Genomic DNA, 23,899 nt, shown 5'->3' with positions numbered 1-23,899 from the left:
ATTTATGTATCTTGGCAGCTTAGCAAAGAAATCCTCAATTTTAGTGAGATCAACAGAACCATTTTTAGAACACCACTGCCAGACCTGAAGCTAATTTCCTTTAATTCTGCAACATCTGTAAGCCTCATATGGGAGTCTGAGTTTTAATCAGCCCTGCAGCCTAACAAATGGCTAGTGATGCTTAAAGAAAATAAACACCAAAAACTATTTCACAGGAAAACCACAAGATAGCATAAAAGAGCAATATGGGTATAGACTCTAGAATACATATTGTTCCATTAACAACTGTTATGAAAAAGTGTTAGTGTCATAAAGGGAATCTTCACTGAAGATTATTTAATTTTTTTAACAGTATTAAAGATAGCCAGTGAAACCACTATAATGCCAACACACAGATATATCTCAATGGAAATCATATCTCAGTGGAAAGAAGTGATAGTGGAGAATGAAATGCAATGCGAACCTGGGTCACAAGGGGGCTACAGAAATACTGACAATGAAATAGATACACGTTTCCAAGTTTTTACTTCTAGCCAACTTTCAAGGGTTTCCTTCATTTATTTCTTCAAGCTAAATGGAATAATTCCTCAGTGATGTTTAATGCCTAAAAATCTTTCATTACCATATGACTTCTCATTAAGCATAAAAGCTTAAGCAGTCGAAGGTAAATAGTATCAACATTGTCCAAATAGCCTTTCATAATTTCACTGTGATAGAAATATTGGCCGCAATAACCATGCATGCTGCACAGCCATACTCTTGTAAGAACAAGTAAGCATTTGGGTGTAATGAATCTAAAAATAAATGTTATTACTCGAAGTGCTACATACATTTTATGATTGAATTTCATCTTATTTGAGGTTTTGACATAACTGGCTAATAATACATATCTCAGGCATTTTTGTTAAGTTGTCAAGATAATTTTTAACACTAGTAAACAATGAACCTATGCTTCAAGAAAAGACTTCACAAAAAGCAAAGGTAAACAAAACCAGAGTTAACGTTTTCTTTTTGTAATTCTGTTGACAATACTACTAATACCAATTCAATACTTAAAACAAGCCAGGAGCAGTCTGAACATTTTACAGGCATAATCTCACTGAAGCCCTCAACAAACCTATAAAGTAAGTGTTATTGTTACTATCTTGCAGACAAGGAAACAGGCTTAGAAAGTGAATCAATTTGCTGAATCTCAGAGTTACAAAATGGCTGAGAGGGAAGGTAAACCCATATCTTGGACTGCTGAGCTTATGTTTTTAATTTCTATGTCTATTGTCTCTCGTGAATTCACAGAATGATTTAATACTGGATCACTAATCCACATTTCTATCAGGGTGCATTTTACTTTGAGCTTGGACTTTACAATTTGTGAACCAGCTACTCTGTTTCTATAGTTGTAGCCTTCATCCTCCTTTGCCAAAATGCAGTGTTGCCAAATGATCTGTTCTTGGCTTTATTCGAAATCTCTAGCCCTGACCTTTTTCCTCAGTACCAGTTTTCCATTTCAAACTGCCTGCCTGACATCTCCTCCTGGATGCTCAGCCCACACACAAGATGTTTCTTACTGAATTCATCTTCTTCCCTCCCAAATCCATCCTTTCTACTGGATTTTCTATTTCTGCCCATCATTTTCACAATCACTTAGGAGGACAGGAACTAGTTTGAAGCACCACTAGAGTAAATGGTATTATTGTTCACAAATATTCTACCCCACTTCCATTTGTAGCTTATACATGTCTATCTCGTTGAATTTCACCTCAGCCCTGGATGTGCGTTGGCCAAAGGAACGTAAGTAGATATGACATATGTTACATCTTTGAAGGGGCATTGCAAGTTTCTGTCAGCCCTCTCGTTCTTTCTCCCTGTCTCAAGAAAAGATATTCCACACTGGGCCTGCTCCTTGAGTCTGGGTCTAGGAATGAGAAAACAAGTACTGTCAGGCCACAGCAGCCAACCCACAGCTGTGGCATGTATTATAAACCAGGAATAAATGTCTGTTATTGGAAGCCGCTGTTATTAGGGGGTTACTTCTTATTTCTGCAAATAGAGATTTTCATTTTACTCTCACCTTGACATCAAATCCATCACAATTTGCACTACATTTGTAACGTGTCTTTTATTCTTTTCTTTATTTTTACATCACCACTACCCTAATTATGCTGATCATTACCCATTCCTTTGATAATTGCTATTCCTTATTCCTGTGTTTTTCTCTAGTTTCTGGTCTATCAAGACGGCTCTTCCTCAACTGAAATTCACTCATCTCACTCCCTTATGCAAACCTCATAAACGATTCTCCAGGGGGCAGGGGGCGGGAAGGTCTCACAGAGGACTAAGTAATCAATTTATCAAACAGTGTTGATAGGTCAAGTCAGAAGAGAAACGAGAACTGACCACTGGATTTAGCAACATGTATTTGACATCAATGAAATTCATTGCTAATCTTAACAAAAATGTCATTCATTACCTTAGTAAGAACAGTTTTGGAAGAGTAGAGTGGATTTAAGAGACAGAAGAGAGAAATTGGAGATAGTAAGAGAATTAAAAAACAAAACTGTTTTCAAGGGTTTTGGTATAAAGAAGAGCAGAGAAAGGGTAGTGGCTCAAGGGCAATATGTAATTTGGGGAGGGGGCTTTAGCTTTGTTTTATCTTATTTTGTTTATGGTAAGAGAGAAACTTCAATATGTCGACGTGCTGATGGGAATAATCTAGTGGAAACAAACAAACAAAAATGATGATGCAGGACTGCTTAGAAATAATGGAGCTATCACTTTGAACAGAAGAGAAGGAGTGGGATCCAGTGGACTGTTTTGCCTTGAATTGTATCTAAGACAGTTTTTACAGAGTCACAGGAGGCAAATACAAGTGAGCTGTAAGTAAAGAGGTAGCTAGGATAATGAGAATCATATCTGGATGCTCTGTTTCCTCAGAGAAATGGTAAGCATGCTGAGAATCAGAATGAGAATGAGAGATGAGAGGTTTAAGGAGAGAGGATAGGTGTGAATTACGTGTTAAGAGAATGGAAGATTGAGCAGAGTAGGGAAATGGAGGACTCCTGGGCACACTAGGAGTCCACTTGAGATTACTAGTCATGAATTTACTGTGAAATCAGTGTGCAGGATTTTCGAAATTTTCTTATCACATTCACTGGGCAGGTACAGGGTAGAGGAAAGGTTGAGTTTTACTAAAAGTTGAGGTTTTGCTAGTAAAACAAGCAAAGAGAGAAAGAAGCAGTGGAATAGAGAGACTATCTATATCAAATAAAGCGATTCTTTTTATGGATCATGGAATCTAACCTGGACAAAGAAGAATATGAGGATACAATGAAGGTATGGGATTCTGACAAGTTTGGAATCAATGGATTGAAACTCCTGATAGAATTATGTTATTCTTGAAGCTAGGATAATAAAAGTAGCGAACTGGAAAAGTGGGAGTGCTTGTTAGAGAGCATAACACTCAAAATGGTTTCAACAGAGAGAGTGATGTTTTTATTAATGACAAGTTCTAGGACATAATAAAGGGAACACATGACTAAGATGGAATGAAAGGCTTGATAATTGGAAGATAAAGTGTCAAGGTCCTGAGAAGGTAGGCTATTGAAAAATGTATGTAGATACTGATAATGAATTACAAGAGTAGTGCTAGAGAGACTGAAAAAACATGAGTTAAAATCTTGAATAACTGAGGGAGAGCAGCTTAAGGTTCTTGGAATGACACCACCAAGGAGGGATAGTAGGTGATCTAGATTGATGGCAGGGGCTTCAAAACTGGATGTTTTTAAGGGAGGAGTGGGGAGTGAAAATGGATTAGAGGATGGAAGACATTTAACCTACATGTCCAGTAGGTCGGAGGAGGCTCCGTAGGAGGAGGAGGGCTGTGGGGGAAGGACTGTGTGGGGATCAGAGGCCTCAGCGGAGAGGCAACTTTTAGTGAAAAGAAGAAGGTGAAGTGTGGGATTCAAGAAGAGATTACTGAGAGAGGAAATTTTAGCTGACAGTGGATTTGAATTCAAAGAAGCACAGTGAAAGGGTTTCAGGAATTGGGAAGGTATGGAAAATGGAGTTTAAAAAAGGAGGATTTACACAACTCTATAGCTGTGGGGGTATAGGAATGAGGGAGAATGTTTTTATTATCACATTAAATGTATGTCTCAAACATTTGACATACATAACAACACAGTTTATAGATCAAATGTCTTCTGGTAAAAGGTTAATAGTAGGAGAACTATATTCCATACTGCTTTTGTTTAATAATAGATGAACAGGAATCACACACAGCATGTCTACAACAAAATACCAAACTATTCAATGCATAACTTGTTGCTTTCAAGTTAAAACTTACCAGAAAAAGAGCTAACTGATCTGAAGGAAGACGTTTTTCTTAAAAATTGTGCAGAGCCATCTTCAAAACAGGTCATTAACTTGACCAAACAATTAAGATAAAATAATTCATCAGCCCATACGTTTATTTTTGAAAATGGGCATATGTCGGGGAATGAGATAAATTAAATAGCAGTCAGGGAGAGAGTTAATTAACGTTCGTGTCTTCAGGAAGTTTGGCATTTTAATGAAAAATTATCTTTGCGGTGTGGTCAGAGGCAGAAATAAACAGTGTGGGTGGCAGAGGGAAAGGGCCAAGCAATGTGGAGGGCTCAGCACTGAGGATGCCTGACCAGCGAGGATAATTGGTTGCCCTACACCCTTCTCCGGAGACAGCATAGCACCTCAGACAAGTCTCCCTCCCACTTCAAGATCTGCCCTTAACAGATTTCTCATGCGTGTGAATAGGTCTAGGCCAGGGTTTTAAAACAGAAAGCAGCTAGAGAGAAGGAGAGTAAATGATTGTTGACAGTGACTCTCGGCAAGATAGACAGCTGACACAGCTGAGAGAAACATCAGACAGAGAGCGCTCCCCTGTTCATCTCCTGCCATTCACACACCGTAAAGGGTTGCAATCACCACCTTGGGGCCCTCAGTCTGTGCTGAACACCGTGATCTGCGCCTGCACCAGGCCTGCCATGAGCCCTGCAGAGCTGAACTAATAGGCTCATTAGTTGCACCTATCCGTGGGGAGTGATAAGAGGCATAATAGTGTCTGTTGACTCTGACCAATAGAGATTCCTTAAAGAAAAGAACATTCCTAAGAGTCTGAAAAATCAAACCTCAACATTTTATAATGCTATAAACTTCATAACATATTAGAGATGTTATAACAATATAAATAACTGAATGCTTCATATACACGAACATTTACATAGCTTGATAGCTTTTTCCCCTAAGAAAAAGAGTCAAATTCTGACTCATCTATTTCCTGCCCTCCTCATACCTGCTATCTTGTCACGTGGATGCAATCTCTAAAATGCACCAGACTCCATTTACAATGACTAAATTGCCTGTGGTTCACAAGATTCTGAATTAGCCTATTTGTTATTATCGTGTGCATGTGCTCAGCCAAAGTCGTACGACAAACAAGTTTGAGATAATTAGATGGTGCTGATTGTACCTGTGGTGTGCACTTGACTTTCAGGATTAGTCATGGCTTGAAGACTACACATACTACTGTGTTCTGCAAAACAGAGCATCGCAGTAGGAGAAAAAAGTCCAGGGTCTCTAGTGACCACCAGTATCAACTGAACACTATTATCTTACCATCAGTCCAATGTCTTGGAAAAACTCCAATGGAGCAGCTAATCAAGAGTTATCTATTTCAGATAGAAATTAAACTAATGGGAAAAAGTAAAATCTAAAAGTCATAATCAATATCGACTCCACTGTGTTAATGAGTTGCTGTCATTACAATAACAATGGAATCAGAAGGTTAAGAAAAGTATCTCTTCAAAGTGTGGCGATTAAGTCTTTAATCCAACGAGAACATTTATGCCAGTGGAAATTTATTCTAAAAGCATGTTTCAAGATAGAAAACATTTAAAAATGAATTTAAGGCTCACTCTATATACCACACAGACACCTTAATTTTACAAAAGGGTTTCTATCGATGTGTAGAAAATGAGAGCCGGAGGCTGTGCGACTCCGGCTGCCTGCTTGCTAAGGGGACGGCACACTCTCCTTTTCCACTTTCTCCTGGTCTTTTGTACCTTTACACCTCAACCAGCACCATGGGAGAGCCTACTATGGAAGACAGACTTTGAAGTTAGAAAAATATTAACTATACTCTATCCCTAACCCATGCTAGTCTGAAATGTCAGTCAAGAAAGCCCATGTAGATACAATTTGAGATTCTATTGTCAACAGTTTGGGGCTGGGGCAGGGGGAGCAGGAACACGTTTATAAAGTATTAAAGTATAAACAAAACACATTTTATATGGCAAATGTGTTCACTCTCCATGTTTCAGTTGCCTTATGTACAGCAAGCAAAACACAATTGTCCCTCACTATCCATGCAGGATTTGTCCCAGGCCCCCCGCATATACCAAAATCCAAGAACGCTCAAGTCCCTCATATAAAATGGCGTAGTATTGTCATATAACCTGTACTCATCCTCCTGTATACTTTAAATCATTACTATATTACTTATAACACATAATACTTCTTAAATGCTATGTAAATAGTTGTTATACTGTATTGTTTAGGGAATAGTGCCAAGAAAAAAGGGTCTGTACGTAGTCAGTACAGACACAATCATTGTAGGCCTTTCAGTCTGAGGGTGGTTGAATCCACGGATGCAGAACTCATGGACATGGAGGGCTGACAGTGTGGTATCTTTGATTATAAATATAAAACACTTGGCAAAACATCCTTCATACAGTTAAACAAATAAAAGTTTCCTTCCCTTTCTCTACTGTCATATGTAGAGAAGGGAGTAACCATCACTTATCCTCCACAGAATTGATGAAAAGTCCATTTGGCAGACAGGCCTCATCACTTCTCCAGTGTTCTCTTTGAGGATGGTTCCACTCTAGAGGGATGAACACTGCGCCAGGGTATCTAGCCATTCCTCAACTGATTAAAGAAGTCTCATGTTTGTTTTCACATTTGTAAAGAAGTGAGACTTTTTAAAAAACTAACTCAACACTTTCTTCTCTGAAGAGAAAGGAAAAAAGATAACTGTGCTTGGCACTATAGGAGATATTTTTTATACGTTACCTTAAGTATTTTTTACAATAGCCCTATTGAAGCAGGTTTGCCATGATGAAGCAGATATCACATACCAGATATCAAACAACAAATTCCAAAATATACTGCCTCTTTTTGCTGATAAAAATGTCATCAGTCATGAAAATAATGCATGGATCACTGGAAGGCTAATGAGACTTCAAGGAGATGGGACGCCACGCTTTATTTTAAAGCACATTTCTTTCAAAATTGATGACGATGGACTAATTTTTCCAAAGACAGTTTCAAGTATGTAAGCTACAAATCTTAGTCTTTATATCTAAGAACCTCACACAGTCTATTCATCTAAAAATAAAAATGCCTCTTTAGAATTCCTGTGCTAACCCATCCTTGCCGTGGCTGTAAGATTTGTTGGCACCTCGGCTCTGCCTGCTGTGACAGCTCCAGCTACAAAAGGTATGACACTTCCTAATAACAAGGCACATTCACGGCTGGGATTTCAAATGACAGTTTTATTTTAGAGTCAATTTCGTCTGCTGCTTGGACACAGGAGGGTGTGATTTGTGTGAGTCTTACTCTTGATATATTTAGGGAATTACAGGGTTAAGACTTTTAACCTGAAGAATATTTGCTAGAAATATGATCAAAATTAATAATTTTTCCTATAATCTGATTTTTCTAAATATTGTTGTCCACTTGCTAAAATGGTTAAGTATTAAGACGATTGATACTATTCCACATTTTTTTCTGGGTGTTTTTTAGGGTTGAGGCAGCAAGTCTCATAGGGTCATCATTTCACTTTCTCGGTTCTGTTCTATTTATTATCTTGCTGCAGGGCTGTTAAGAGAGAAGATATGGCTTTAAATTTAGAAGGACAGAAAGAGTGAGTTACAACTATCATACTCTTTACTTTACCTCCTAATAGAAATTGAGTTTGAGGGGTCGACCCCATGGCTGAAGGGTTAAGGTCCTGTGCTCTGCTTTGGCAGCCCAGAGCTCTGTGGGTTCGCATCCTGGGCGCAGACCTAGGACCACTCGTCAGGCCATGCTGAGGCAGCATCCCACACAGCAGAGCCAGAAGGACCTACAACTAGAAATATACAATCATGTACTGGGGGGCTTTGGGGAGAAGAAGAAGAAAAAAAAAGAAGATTGGCAAGAGATGTTAGCTCAGGTGCCAATGTTTTAAAAAAAAAAAAAAAAGATTTTGATACAGTACAAAGAGAATGAGATTGCTATGGCCGAACTGTGTCCCTCCCACCAAAACTCATATGTCGGAGTCCTAACTCCCAGCACCTCAGAATGTGACCTTATTTGGAGATAGGGTGTTTTGTTTTTTGAGGAAGATTAGCCCTGAGCTAACATCTGCTGTCAATCCTCCTCTTTTTGCTGGGGAAGACTGGCCCTGAGCTAACATCTGTGCCCATCTTCCTCTACTTTATATGCGGGACGCCTACCACAGCATGGCTTGACAAGCGGTGCCACATCTGCACCTGGGATCCAAACCGGCGAACCCTGGGCCGCCAGAGCAGAACACACGAACTTAACCACTGCGCCACTGGGCCGGCCCCCGAGATAGGGTCTTTATAGAGGTAAATTAAGTTAAAATGAGGTCATTAGGGTGTGTGCTAAGCCAATATGATTGATATCCTTATAGAAAGGAGAAATTTGGACACAGACACACACAGAGAAGACAATGTGAAGGCAGAGAGAAAAAAAGACATCTACAGATCAAAGAGAGAGGCCTAGAACAGGTTCTTCCCTCACAGTCCTCAGAAGGCATCAAAACTGCCAACAGGGGATATCCTACTTCTAGCCTCCAGATCTGGGAGACAATAATTTTCTATCATTTAAGCCACTCAACGTGTGGTACCTTGTTATGGCAGCACCACCAAACTAATAAGAGAAAAAACGTCAGGCTGAAGAATGGCCTGGAATCAGCAAACTGTGGCTGCAGACTAAGGCCAAATTGTAGACCCTGTGGGCTCTACATTTTTAAATAGTTGAAAACCTTTGCAGCAATTTTTTCCCTTTTGTTATCTAAGTGTGTACACAATTTCTTGATTTTGCCTATTACCCCACAAAGCCTAAAATACTTGCTGTCTGACCCTATCCAGAAAAAGTTTGCTGACCACCGGTCTAGATAAGAATCCAGGTGAGCTCAGTTCCAACTTCATCATTTAATTATTGAAAGTTCAGTTTTCATATTTTTACACAGGGCTTTTATAGAATACAGCTTTTAACAACTTTTTCAACTTCAAAGAATTAGTACCAAGACGTAAAAAAATGAAGAATGTGATAAAACTTAAAAATATAGAAAAGTCTATACACACAAAATTGTAGCTTTTTCAGAAATATAAATTACATATACACCAAATTTTAGAAGTCTATAGTTTTACCCCATAAATTTCCTAAACTTGGAGAGGAGTTCTGTGCTATTTTAGATGCAATCAAAACATACTTAAAGCAGAATTTCTGAATAAAATTGCCATCAGATATCCTAGTATTATACTTTGCTATTTAAATTTCTGGTTTGAGTGACTTGGTCAAAATATTTTTAAAAGATCACTAGTTAGAAAGCCTTGAATTTCATAAGCAAACAGAAGCAAATAGTATATCAAATTAGCATACTGTATGTCAAACTTACACACTCTTATTTGTCAAGTATATCTCAGTAAAAAAAGGAAGCACGTAGCAATATTCTGGATGGTATGGTTTTGAAATAAGTGCACACACACATCATAAATTCTCTTCCATAATGCCTTTAAATGTTAACACCCTTATCGACATGCTTCTTTTTCTACCTATAGAAAGCACTACATTTACATGTTGATTCATTTAAACAGACATGAGTTGTACCAGGTCCAGTGTACCAGGTCCTGTGCTGGATGGTAAGAATATAAAGTCAGATAGACAAGACACGGAAAACACTTTCGATCCAGCGTGGAGAACATTATCTAATACAAGGATGCACAAGATGAAATGGGGTTTCAGGACAAGAGATGTATATTTTTGACAGGAAGTACATTTGAAACTGGGGGTACTGGGATGAATAGGACACAGTGCCTATCCTTGGATATTTCATAGGCTTCCTATGACAAGGCACATAGAGTTTTCAAAATAACACGGTACATTATCAGACTGATGTACATCTAGTGCAGAGACAGGAGACACTGAGCCTACTAAGGTTTTAAGGCAAGTTCACAGAGGAGAGCACACCTGAAGACCACTCATTCTAAGAGAATGAGTAAGAATTATGAAGGAAGACAGAACAGGTATTCTAGGTTGAGTATTGGATTCCGGGTCTAAGCAAAGGCATGAAACATTAGCTGGGCGGGGAGGCAATAAATAGTTCAATATTTTCAAAGCATAATCTGTGAGGTCAGGCAAGGAAAAGATGAGGGAAAGCTGTGAGCCAGAAGCCCGGATGCCCAGATTTGGAACAGAAGAAGAGAGGGAGTAGAAAGAGGGTGCAATGGCAATTATAGATTAAGCGTGCTAAGATGTAAGTAAGGACTCAGGCAGTTAAGATGCTCTTTTGACCATGGTGATTGATTCCAGAATGTGCCTGCCCCTGTCCAATCTAGTGTCTCTTAGGAACTTTGCAGAAGCTTGCTTCTCCCACACTGAACTTGAACCTTGAATTACACAGGACTGGGTGAGCTGTAGTAATGAGAGGAGAATCAAGCCTACTCATGCAAAATACCACAGCTGAGCCGGGAGATAAAGGGAACCAGATACTGTTACACGCAGCCACATCCGAATCCAGAGCTACCTATGGACTTCTCAGGTATGGGAACGATACATACCTTTTTTACTTAAGCCAGTTTTAATATTGTTTTCTGTCATTTACAATCAAAAGAGGCCCAATATTGTAACTAGTTGTTACTAATAGTTTATTCATTTTTGCAAGTATAAAAAGGATGCTAAGAGAGTTATATAACTTTCCAGAGTCACACAAACAGCCATTGCTTAGCTGGGATCAGAAGTCAGGAATCTAAACTCCAAACCCCCTTTAAATAACCAATTCTGCTAAATTCTATCTCATAATACTATATTTTCTCCAAATGCATACTGCTTATGACTTAAAGTGATTTATAGACTTGTAATCAGTAAGCACACGGCAGATATACGGGGAAAGTACGTAGAGGATAAATGATGGTTCCAATTAGATGGACTCACCTGGTTGCCAGGATTAGAGGATCCAAATAGGGGGAAAAGCTGGGAATCTTCATGTTTAGCATTATGTAAACTTCATTTAATTATCCTGTGGTCAGCCCTCAACTGTACCTTATGCCCCATCCAGATTCCATTTCTTTTTCTCTCCACAAAGAATAATCTCCAGTCTTTACTAAGATAGAAAAGGTATGGTTGCCCAGTTATTCATAGATTGGGGTAGGGATCTCTGGAGGTCTGAGTGCTTTTTAAAACCTTTTGATCAATTCCTCCTGCTTTTACTTCACATTCATCCCTTCATCTCAAGGTAACCAATCTTAAAACTCCCAAGCTTTTGGGGTTCTTGTGGTGTGAACTGCTTTGCTTCTTGACTTCACCCGTGGGGTGCTCAGTGCTTTCGTGGGGCTGCTAAATTGTGGCCTTTCTCCCTCTGTCTTGCCAATTTCACAGCTTTCTTGCTATTGCTGCCTTATCTACTCTGGCCCTTGTGGTTTTATATATTTAAAAAATTCTTTTCACTAACATACTTGGAGAGTTTCATGTGCAGTGGAGCTGGTTTATAGTTATATATTAAAATGTCTCTGCTATAAAATCAACTGCATCAACATATTCTAAAAATTTAGTAATTTATTGGAATTTGAACAGCATTTCTATGGTTTTTTGTACTGTGATCAACTTGTTCTAGCCACTAGCCAATCAAACCGGCTTAGAGAAGGAGGTCAGGGAACAATCAAATTACTTAGTCAAAACGGAAGCTGGGAAAGACTTCAAAAATTTTTTTTAAATATATCATTAATGTCATTTTTTAAATCCACTTATTTGTTTTACTTCACCTGAGTTTAAACCCGGCTCCAACATTTACAAATGGTGTGACCTGGAGCAAGTTATTCAGTTCCTTTTTGTGGTAGATGCCTCATTTGCAAAAGGTGATAATTATAGCACCAAGTAAAGAAGAGGGTTATGATGATTAATTAGCTAATACATGTAAAGTACTTAGAAACCATCCCATTGGTTTCTGCTTTTATGTATGTTTTCTTCATGTTTAATTGACTGCTGTTTTCTGAACTGGAAAATTCTTAAATTTTTGGAAGCTTCGCTCATTGATTTTCAGCCTTTCTTGTTTTGGGTCTTAAAATTTGTATTATGTTAAGCAAAATAAGCCAGTCAGAGAAAGACGAACTCTATATGACTCCACTCATAGGTGGAAGTTAGTATATTGATAAGGAGATCTGATCGGTGGTTACCAGGGAAAAGGGGGGGGTGGGGGGAGGGCACAAAGGGGGAAGTGGTGTACCCACAACATGACTAACAAAAATGTACAACTGAAATCTCACAAGGTTGTAATCTATCATAACATTAATAAAAAAAAAAAAAGAACAGAATCAAGATAGAGATAAGGAAGAAATTAAAAAAAATTTTGTATTTAAGACTATAAATTTCCCTGTAAGTATGATTTTTAGCTGCATCTCACAAATTTTAATATGCAGTGCTATCCTTATCACTCAGTTCAAAATATTTTCTAACTTCCATTGTGATTTCTTCTTTTACCCAAAGTTATTTGGAACTGTATTTCCTAATTTCCTAACTTACAGTGAGTGTCTAATTATCTTTTTTGTTAATGATTTCTACCTTAATTGCACTGTAGTCCAAGAACATACTCCACAGGATTTTAGTTCTGTGAAATTTGTTGGGACTTATTTCATGGTCCAACAAATCATCTTTTTGTAAATATTCAATGTGTACTTGAAAAGAATGTGATTTCTGTCATCTGTGGCTTTGGTGTTCTATACATGTCAACTAGTTCATGTTTCCTATTGTGTGGTTAAAATCTTCTATGTCTTTATTTGGTTTTTTTTTTTTGGTGGGTTTTCTTGTCTTCTAAGCACTCAATAAGGAAACTATTATTATAATTATTTTCAGTTTTACCTACTAAATATTTCAGATGTCAAGTGGACGTGGCTTCTATAAACTGTCTAGGATCAGAATAGAATGTATCAGTAGAGAAACAAATGATAGTGTCGTCTTCTGTAAGAAACAAGGCACCTCTCGATAGGTAGTTGGCATGAAGAAGAAGCATAGTGTCAGTCAATAGTGTTTACATCTATCTTGTCAGCAGGAAAACCTGACTGACAAAATATTTTAAAATTACTACAAACTCACGAATCCTAACAGTCTACAAAACACTAAATACATACTTAAAAAATCTAAAATAAAAAATAAAACTTAATCTTAAGGAATGAGATTAGTATGAAAAAATAAAATTCCAAATGTACATATGTACATACATACACATGGGTATATAAACATGCACATGCATTTATGAGAGGTGTCCTCATCTAATAACTTGAAAATTCTATTTTTTAGAAAAACATACATGGTATAGATATACAACCAGATCAGGTAAGATTCTGCTAATGACTTTGCCAATAAAATCACAAATTTGATGGATGTCTTAATTTAATGGTTGATTACACAAACTCTTAAGATAGAATTTATTCCATATGATAGAATAACATGCAATCATTAAAAGTCATGTTTTAAAATAAGTAAACTGGTGCCATAGCTATGGAAAATAGTATGGCAATTGCTCAAAAAATTAGACTAGAATGCCATATGATCCAGCTTTTTCACTTCTGGGTATTTATCTGAAGAACATGAAAACACTAATTCAAAAAGATATATGCACCCCTATGTTCGCTGTGGCTTTATTCACAACAGCCAAGATTTGGAAACAACCTAAATGCCTACCAATGGATGAATGGATAAAGAAGATGTAGTACATATATAGAATGGAGTACTCCTCAACCATAAAATGATGAAATCTTGCCATTTGTGACATGGATGGACCTTGAGAGTCCTATGCTATGTGAAATAAGTCAGATGGAGAAAGTCAAAAACCGTATGATTTCACTCATATGTGGAAGATAACAACAACAACAACAAACAAACACATAGACGCACAGAATAGATTGGTGAGTACCACAAGGAAAGGGGCGTGGGAGAAGGATGAAAAGGGTAAAATGTCGCATGTGTACAGTGACAGATGGCAATTAGACTTTGGGTGGTGAACATGATGTAGTCTATACAGAAATTGAAATACAATGATGTACACCTGAAATTTATATTACATTATAAAGCAATGTTACCTCAATAAAAAATTAAATGAAAAAATAATATTTAATACTATGTAGTAGTGTTCACAATATAAGTTAAGTGAAGAAAGCAGGATAATATATTGTTTAGATGGCATAATCCAAATTGTGTAAATAGAGAGGGTGAGCAAGCCTGGGAGGAAATACATCAAAGCAATATTCGTGGTTTTCGGGGGATGGGAGAATTATGGATTACTGTTAGACTCTTCTTTATACTTTTATTTATTCTGTGAATTTTCCTCAATAATCAGAGAAAAGCTTTATAATAACAAAATAACTTTAATTCAGAAAATAACACTCGTTTGTAATGAAAACACTTTCATTTGCAACTTATCTGAAAAAACATATGGAAGCTCTGTTAATGCTTTAAAAAATCCAGCTCATTGCAAATAACGTTAACCATTTCAAATACAAATTAAGTCAAGCAAGAAAACAGAATATAAACGGAGCACAGACGACTCTGATAAATAAGTCCATACCACCCGCTCTATACAGCTGGAGTGAGGAAGATGTAGAATTGCTCAGCTGCCTGCCAGAAGCCCTCAACTTAATGATCCCAAGTTGAGTGTCTCACCTCATTAGTTAGCCTATTTAAAAAAAAAAATTCACCTCCAGTTCTTGCAGGGAAAAAAACAACTGTTTCATGTATAGATGCAACTTCTTAAATCAAATTAAACAGTTACATTAGATGACACAATCTCTTATGTTTTATTGTTCTTTGTGGAAAAAAAATCATGTAACATAAAAGGCCCGGACTGCTTTTCCCTTCGTTTGAGTACTCTTTCAGTATTTTCTGTATATGAATTGAACATATTTCTCCCTTTCCCATTTTTCTGTTATTTTCTTGAGTCTGTTGGAAATAGATATTACAACAGAGAATAGATTTCAAGACTATGATAAGTTTATATAAAAGAACAAAACACAGCTAAATTGCTTTACTGGTATTAACAAACTAGCCAGCTTTTAAAAGCTCTAACACGTGTAAAGTATTGTTCTGTTAATTGTGTTTTTAGATTTATCTACATTCTGCAGTAGAAGTAGAATATGATTACATACTGAAGGAACTTACCAACATTTATGAAGCCGAATAAAAAAGATTTGTTCATATTTTACGGATATGTTTAGACCAAAATGGAAAAATGAAATAATTTACAAAATCAGAAAATATCATGCAGGCATAATAAAAACCCTATCTAAAGCAATAATGTTATGAATAATATTAAGAGCATAGAAAGTGAATTCAAATCCTGCCATTACCATTTATCAACAAAGCGTCTGTAGGGACGCTACTTGACCCAAGAACTCTTTGTCTTACTTACAAAATGGCAGTAATAAACCCACCTCACAGGGCTGTTGTAAAGATAAAATAAAATAATGCGCTTAAGTAATACAGCTTGTTGGCTATACACTCTAGATCCTCAATACTGATAGCTACTATAGCTATTTTTATTATAACAATCTTGACTTCTCTTCATCATCATCATCACCATCTTCATAAGATTCATTAGTAAATTGTTTTGGAGGGAGATAAAGCAAAAATATTGCATAATAAAAGCACCGGGGACATCTCTTGTATTGGGAGATTGATTCTATAATGGTAACATTTAGCTTTGGTCAAGTTTAATGTCAGGCACAGTCTTACAAAGAGGTGGTAAAGCTTAGAGCCACTTGTATGTACGTTTTGAAAGATGTTAAAAGTTATCCCAACCGAAAATATCTACAACTTGGGTTACCTGTATTGTCCAATTACCTTGAATCTCAATGGCTTTCTAGGCTTTAATCCTCTCTGTTTTAGCGCCCTTCCAATGCCAGACTTTTGAGGACAAGGTCCACAGGGCTGAGCACAGCGCTTGGCAGAGAGTAGATTCTCAATATACATGTAGACTGTGGATTAATTCTATGAGGGGTATTACTTAAAAGCATTGGAGGCTTACGCAGTTCTTCACAACGAGGTCAGTGAATTCTGAGAATTGGGATAAAGGAGAAAAGTTCAGCACCAGTTCATAAGCCTGTGATGGTGAGCAGGTGCCAGGGGGAAGCTGAGAAAGCAAATAAAACTTTTTCTACTTCCCCACCGTTTTGCATTGGTAACTCTACTTAAAGTAAAGAAATGAGGGCAAAAAGACAGACCATTTGATTATGAAATAATTATATTTACTTATCTATTTGCATCTCAGTCTATTAATTTTTTTATGTTTGTTTTTAATTATTATTAAAATTAGCCAGTAAGCTAATGAAGGAAATACTTAATACTGATTCTGTGATTATGCTGGAACAAATCAACACAGAATAGAATGAATTATTAGAGCGTACACAGACTAGTGACAAGCATCATGAATCTGACCCCTGGTGATATTTGCTTGGTGGCTTAGGAGAAATCTCTGTTGCCTTCACTTCTCCTATTTGGAGAAGTCAGAGAAATATCTAAAGCCTCTTACCCTTAGAAATGACGTCTCACCTGATTTTATGAGACTCTGTCGTGACTCCCTTTGTAGAGGCAGTGCAATTTTCTGCACATTGATAACAACTGTAGATTTAGAGTGAAGGGATCCAAAATACACCACTGTGACAAGCTGCATTTTTTTTTCTGCACTTTCCTTATTTGCCTAAAAGCAGAGAATCCCAAAAGAATTCATCTGTCATAAATCCCCCCTTGGGGGCTCTGCAATCAGAGAAGATTGAGAAGTAGGGATAAGAAATCACCTAAACAGACATTGTCAGAAAGCTATCAGATTTCCCATCTCTTCTTTTAAGGGCCCATTTATCTCTCCGAAAAGTCATTTGTTTTCCCATGAGTGCCCTGCTCCCACTCCTCTTCCCCTATTAAGATGGTGCCCCAAATTTTAACTGCCTCCTTGAGTCACATTTTCTGTGAATGCCTGCACACATATGTATGTGAATAAAAATTTGTCTTTTCTCTTGAAAAATCTGTCTTTTGTCAGTGTAATTTGCATGCTCCCAACCACCAAACCTAAGAGGGTGGAGGAAAAGTTACCCTGTACCAGACAAGGGATTCAGTATGACTACATGTTTGGACCTAGGCTTCTCTTAATATGTTAACAGTTCTAATGACCGAAAACCTTGGAGGTATGTAAAATCATGAGAATCCCTTAATGCCCTTTGCAAACTGTTTCCTCAACTGTGATTTCAGTACCTGGATTGCAGTATCACGAATCAAATCAATCTGTCAGTACAATAAAAAAATCGTAATTTCTATGATGTATTATGCTTTTATATTTTCAAAAAATCATGATCAAACATGCAAAATCAGTTTAAAAACATAAATGGTTAAAGTAATTACTTTATAACTGAAATCAACAATCACTATATTTAGGAATATAACTTAGATAACAATGTAATAGACAATCCAGAATGGACCTGGAAAAGGAATCCTTGTTACCAGAATTTGTGTAATTTTTGTCCATATTCAATAAAGAATTTGGTACCTGGATCTTTGTCTTCCTCTCCTTTGAGACTCATTGTGTCATCATATTGATTTAATGGCCACCTGGATAAATCATCTATATAAGTGAGTTTTGATGTCCATGACCACTCTACTTTAGTAACTCAGGCTATAACTTATAGATGTCTTAGTCATCCAGGAGACCGCTACCTCTAAATGGTAAACTTCATATTATTTTATTTTATTTTTTGACATAAACCTTCACCTAACTTCACTCGTCCATGGAATCTGACACTGTCACCTATTCTTTCTTTTCTCCATTTCAAAAATATCAGTTAACCCTATTTGTTCCTCAGCTTCATATTAGAGCTGATTTCTCTGTCTCTTCAAAGCCTACTCTTCCTTTGCTCACTATCTGATTGTCAAGGAATAATTCTCCAGGCTTGTTTTCTCACTCCACATCACAGATACAAATGTGCTCTTAGCCTGCGTGGTGCTGAATCACATCATGGTTTAAAGAACATTAACTGGTTACTGCCCTAATAGACCTCAGGCAGGCCTGAGGCCAGCTCCACTGAGGGATGCCATGGCATCCCTTAGATTTGTCCTGTCTTGCATTAAAAACATGGAAATGTGCTCATATAGTTTTGCCACAGTTATTTGCACCTGGTGGGCCAGCTCATGACTGATGGCATTCTCATCCTGTATGCAGGTGACAGCACCAGCATATCTCTGTGGGAAACTTTAAGGATCTAGGAAGTTCACATGACCGTAATGTGAGAATGTTCATCATCTCTTGCTGTGTATAAGCTTCTCTGTAATTTCCTAGATTATCTGCCATTGAAGAAGATTTATATCTTTAACTACCTATTGATCTCATAGATCTGTTAAGACAGTTACCAATAATTAAAAATTGGGACATTTCTTACAAAAGTCTAGACTCTTGACTTCACTTGAACAATCAATTCCTTGGCCCTCCTTCCATGTCTGTGCATTTCCACAGGCAGAAAACTCTAGAGCTAAGGATGGCTGCCCCCTCTGGAGTGGTCATGTTTACCATGTCCTTTCTGCTTCATTCATTTCACGTGATCTTCCTGATCCCTGTAGGATTTGAGCTTATGGTGTGCATACTACATAGACTCACTACTTTAATCCAGTACTTATATAATGTCTCAACCTCCAAGGACAAAACCACCTGAGACTTACACAGTGTTATGAACTGCATTGTGTCCCCCTGCAAATTCATATGTTGAATCTCTAACCTCCAAAGTGTCTGTATTGGAGATAGGGCACTTATGGAGGTAATCAAGGCTAAATTAGGTCATAAAAATGTGGCCCTATTCCAATACAACTTGTGTCCTTATACAAAGAGGAATAGACATGAGAGATCTCTCTCTTTCGCTATGAGGGAGCACAGAGGAAAGACCACGTGAGCACAGAGTGAGAAGGTGGCCATCTACAAGCCAGGAAGAGAGGCCTCACCAGAAAATGAATTTTCCAGCACTGTAATCATAGATGCGTAGCCTCCAGAACTATGAGAAAACAAATGTCTATTGCTTAAACCATCTAGTTTGTGGTATTCTGTTATGGCAGCCCGACCAGAGTAAGACACACAAACCAAGCCCAGCTTCCTCTAGAAATGGTGTCCCCACTCTGTTCTTCAGTCAGGTGCACATCTCCTTTCACCTGGACTCTTACAGTCACTTCCTAAGCAGTCTACCTGTCTTTGCATCATCCGTCTTAAATATTTGCTGTGAGAGAGTTCTTTCTAAAATGCTATGATTATAACATGTGTTCTTGCTTTGAAACTAAAAAAAGAAAGTAATTAAAATTAGTAAAATACCTCCCTATCACTGCAGGTCCAAACACTCTAGAATGGTCCTCCAGATCCTTTGTCTCTTGCCATCCCTGTCCACGTACCCAGTGCACCAGCAAAATCACATTATTAGTGGTTCTGACAAAGACTCTTTCCTTAACCAAACTTTAGCCAGGGTCCTCTCATGACTTTTCTCTTCTAAGCTTTGACCTTGGTCCCTGCTGGGCCTGCATAGCCCAGTTTTAGTAAAAGTCCTGCTAGGTCAGTTCAGAGAGAATCGCCCACCCTTGATATCTGATTACCTTTGATATCTGGTTAAATTTCTCATCCTCTACTCTTGTACCTGATCACCTGGCTTACCTTCAGCTAGAATCTTGTTGAGTCAGTTTAGCAAGAATCTGCCTACCTTGATATCTCCCCTCAGTACTGTTCCATCTACTGACCCCCACATTCTGCTTGTTGGCTGTAAATCCCCGCTTGTCCTTGCTGTATTCAGAATCAAGCCCAGTTCTACACTGCGGTCTCTTTTCCTCTATTGCAATAGTTCCTTATGAAACCTGTTTTTATGGCTTTAACTATTGTCCACCTCTTGTCTTTAACATCTCCTTAAACCAAACTCTTCTATGCCTCTACGTTCTCACTCCCGCGTTCCTTCTGATTTCTCCCAGGTCATATGTCAAAGAGTCTTGTGTTTTCTTTATGGCCCTGTTTAAATCACATTGCTTGTTGAAGTTTTACACTCCCAGGTAGAAATAATTACTTCCCTTTAGTGCTTCTAAGGTACTTTGCATACACATCTATTACGACTTGGTCAATTTTATTGTCACTTTATTTTTTTGTTTACATTATTCTCTCTCACCATTAAACTCAGAACCTTTCACCCTGAATATTTCATTCTATTTTTACCCAAGGTGCTTTATGATGTTAGGCATTTAGGAGTAATTATATATTTATTAATCAAATATTTGTTAATGCTAGCATAGACAGTGTAAGAATAGTAATAGGAGTTAATAAAGCCCAAAACAACAACCATTCTCCAACTTCCCCCAAAATTACCTTTTAAATATAGCACAACCCAAGTGTATAAGTGCATGTGAATTAGGATTGACAATCATTATAACCAGAGCAAAATGGATAAAGCCCACACATGTTAACTGTCTGTTATGAATTTATTTGTGAAGTTCCCAGAGAGTCTCCAACATGTCCACAAGGATTAGTCCCATTCTGTAATCTTCACTTAGCTTAAAAAGGAGATGGGGTTGGTGTTGGATTGATATGGAAAGTAAAGGAACTGCAATACCTTTGAATAATAAAACACTTCAAATACACTATTGGCTGTTGAAGGCCCTCCTCTTTCTTTGGGGCCATCTCAACCTGCTGGGAAGACGAGGTCCACTATTCTCTATTGCCCATCACATCTAAACCAGAGGTTGACCAAAGGGGAATCTATTACCTTCACTATATCAACACAAACAATTCAGGTCCACTCTTCTTCCAGCCAGCTGGCTACTTTGTCATTACGTAAATAGATTTTCACAGATAGAACTTTTAGAAAGAATATCTAAGAAATATGAAAAATTAATCAAACATTGTTTCTTTGGCTTTTAAGCTTTCTTTTAAGCTTTTCTTTTAAGCTTTCTTGTGAATTACCACAAGCTTTATCATTTACCAATTTACTAAAATGAACCCATCACTAACATGTTTTATATTATTTAAAAGACCTTGACTAACGTAGCTGGGAAACTGGATGTATAAGAGGTAAAAGATCCAAGTCCTTTTACTACTATATCCACCAAATGAGGGCATTAGGCTAAATCAGTATTTTAAAAAATATTATAGGAACAAATTAATTACCATTATAGAAAAAAAAGTGGGGCTATCAGTGATGAAAAAAGCTTAAGCAGCACTGAATTAAATAGAGTTAAGCAGGTTTTACTTTGAACTACAGGACTTCTCAGTACCTTTGTTGAGCAGAACTAAAGAAATAGGTATTACCTTATCGCCCTTCTTATCTATTCTATTTGGAACGGATATCAGAAGAAAATTTTATGCAACAACATCCTGTATAAGGAGGTATTTTAAAACAACAGGACTTACACAACTGTAATATTTAAGACTATGTATTTTAGGACAATAGATACACCTGGAATCACTTCCTGAATATAAAATTTTAAAGGAACTTCAGACCTATCTTTAATAAAATAGTAACTCCTGTCTCTGCTGATAGTAGGATTTTCACTATGACCTTACTGCTGCTTCATTTAGCCAAGTGAGCAAAGTGGTCTTTTGCATTCCTTAAATTATAATTCTTTCAAAAACTTTTTATATAACTTAAAGTATTAAGGACTTTAAAATGTCATGTTTTATGTTTAAGTGTCATGTTAAGTGTTTATGTTTTTATAGGCCTGGCAACTACTTGTTAATTTTTAGATAGTGGTTGGTGAACTTTGGTGTACATAAGAACCACTTGGAGGACTGGTTAAAGCTAAGATGGCTGGGCCCACACCCAGAGTTTCTGATTCAGTAAGTCTTGGATGCAGTTGAGAATTTGCATTCCTAACAAGTTCCCAAGTGATGCTGATGCTGCCGGTCCAGGTACCGCACTCTAAGACCCACTGCTTTCACAGGTCCCAAGTCATTAGACGCATATCTGGGTCTTTCTGTTGGTCTGAGGTTTCTTAGCCAGGCCCCAATCTGGAGCCTTAAAGGAACAAAAATAACTGGTTATCCCAATTGTCTCCAAACTAAAGTCACCCTTGTGTCAATTCTTAGGTTCTGCCATCATAACCTCATTTCCCAAAGACCAACACATTTTCCCTTCTTTACTGTTTTCCACTCTCAGCTAACAATGTGTAGGTCATTAGTTTCAAAATGTGGTCCACACTTTGGATTTCCTCCCTTATAATCACTACTTCCTATTTTCCCACATAACTCACTCCCTTACTTTCATAACACCCTTGCAATACCGTGGCTCTTTCCTGGCCTCACTTGCCTCTCCACCAAATTGGACCCTACTGCTAACTTACATGAATATGTAGCCTATATGAATATACAGTCTATATTCATTCCTTTGTTCATTCACTCCACAAGCATTTGCTCAAGGCTCAACATATAATGAATATGACAAAAAGTCTGCATTCATGGGCTTACATGATAATGGCAGAGATAGAAAATCAACATGTAAACAAATAATTATGATATATTCAAAGAGTGATGTGTACATTGAAGAAAATAATATAAGGTAACAAGCAAGAAAACGATTGGAAAATAAATGTATCTTAGCTGCTCTGGAAACACTTCTTTGAGAAGGTAACGTTAAGCTGAAATAAAAATGTTGTGATGGAGGCAATAATGCAATGAATATAGAAGAGGACATTCCAGGCAAAGGAAGTGTCAACTCAAAGGCAGAAGGAAGTTCAGGGTGGTTGAAGTTAGCGAAGGAGTCAGGGCCGGAAAATAGCTGAAAAGGAGTTTGGAGGGGGAAGCAAAATTTTTCATAAGCCTTTTGTAACATGCTTCACACACACACACTCACACACATTTGATATACAGATTAGGAGACCAGGATACATACAGGAGGAGAGCCAAATCTGTTCCTCTAGCCAATGTGAGTTAAGATATCAATAGCATTTGAGTGAAGAGAAACTGAAGAGTGACATCAGAATTCACTGTCTAGCCTTTGGAGTTGGCTGTACTAAAATGTACAATGATTGGTACACTGTCCTTATTTCAGAATGCGGAAGCATTAAGTCTTAACCTTTTGTCCTCTTCATAAATACTGAATTAAAGAACCACTCTACATATTGATACATAGTATTCTGAAAATGGGCAATCCCTTCCTACTCAAAATTTGGAGTGAAGAGGGGGCAAAATGAGGTCAGAAATATGTCTTACGACATTATTTTACAAAGACAATATTCTCAAACAGTGATGATTCTGATAAAACTGGCAAAGCAATTTCCAGCAAAATAACTAGTATATGGAAAACACACACGGACACACCCTCTTAAGCAATCTGAGACAAGGATGAAAAGAAATTAGCCTAAAGCAAGAGCTGTATGTTTTCAACAACACCCTCAAGAAAAACATCAAGGTTAATGTACCTGATAATTTGAAATATGTTTTAATCTTTACATCATTAGCCTTCAGGTAAATCTGAGGGTATCTGAATTAAAAGAAATTTATCAGCCAGGGTTTTTTTCAAGTCAAGAATATAAGATTATGCTTATAATTTTCCTTTTACAGATATTAAAAGTTGCTACCACGTAGCCTGAAAAT

At 37.4% G+C, this 23,899-nt stretch overlaps 1 protein-coding gene across 23 annotated transcripts in view; it reads right to left on the bottom strand.

Moving 5' to 3' along the window:
- The window catches only part of NAV3 (neuron navigator 3), a 791,518-nt gene that overhangs the window by 122,777 nt on the left and 644,842 nt on the right, over nucleotides 1-23,899 (bottom strand). The gene's annotated exons all lie outside the window — the stretch shown is intronic.

The sequence above is a fragment of the Equus przewalskii genome, chromosome 29 (assembly GCF_037783145.1).
Source record: "Equus przewalskii isolate Varuska chromosome 29, EquPr2, whole genome shotgun sequence".
Taxonomy (NCBI): Eukaryota; Metazoa; Chordata; class Mammalia; order Perissodactyla; family Equidae; genus Equus; species Equus przewalskii.
This window is presented reverse-complemented; position numbering and strand designations above follow the sequence as displayed.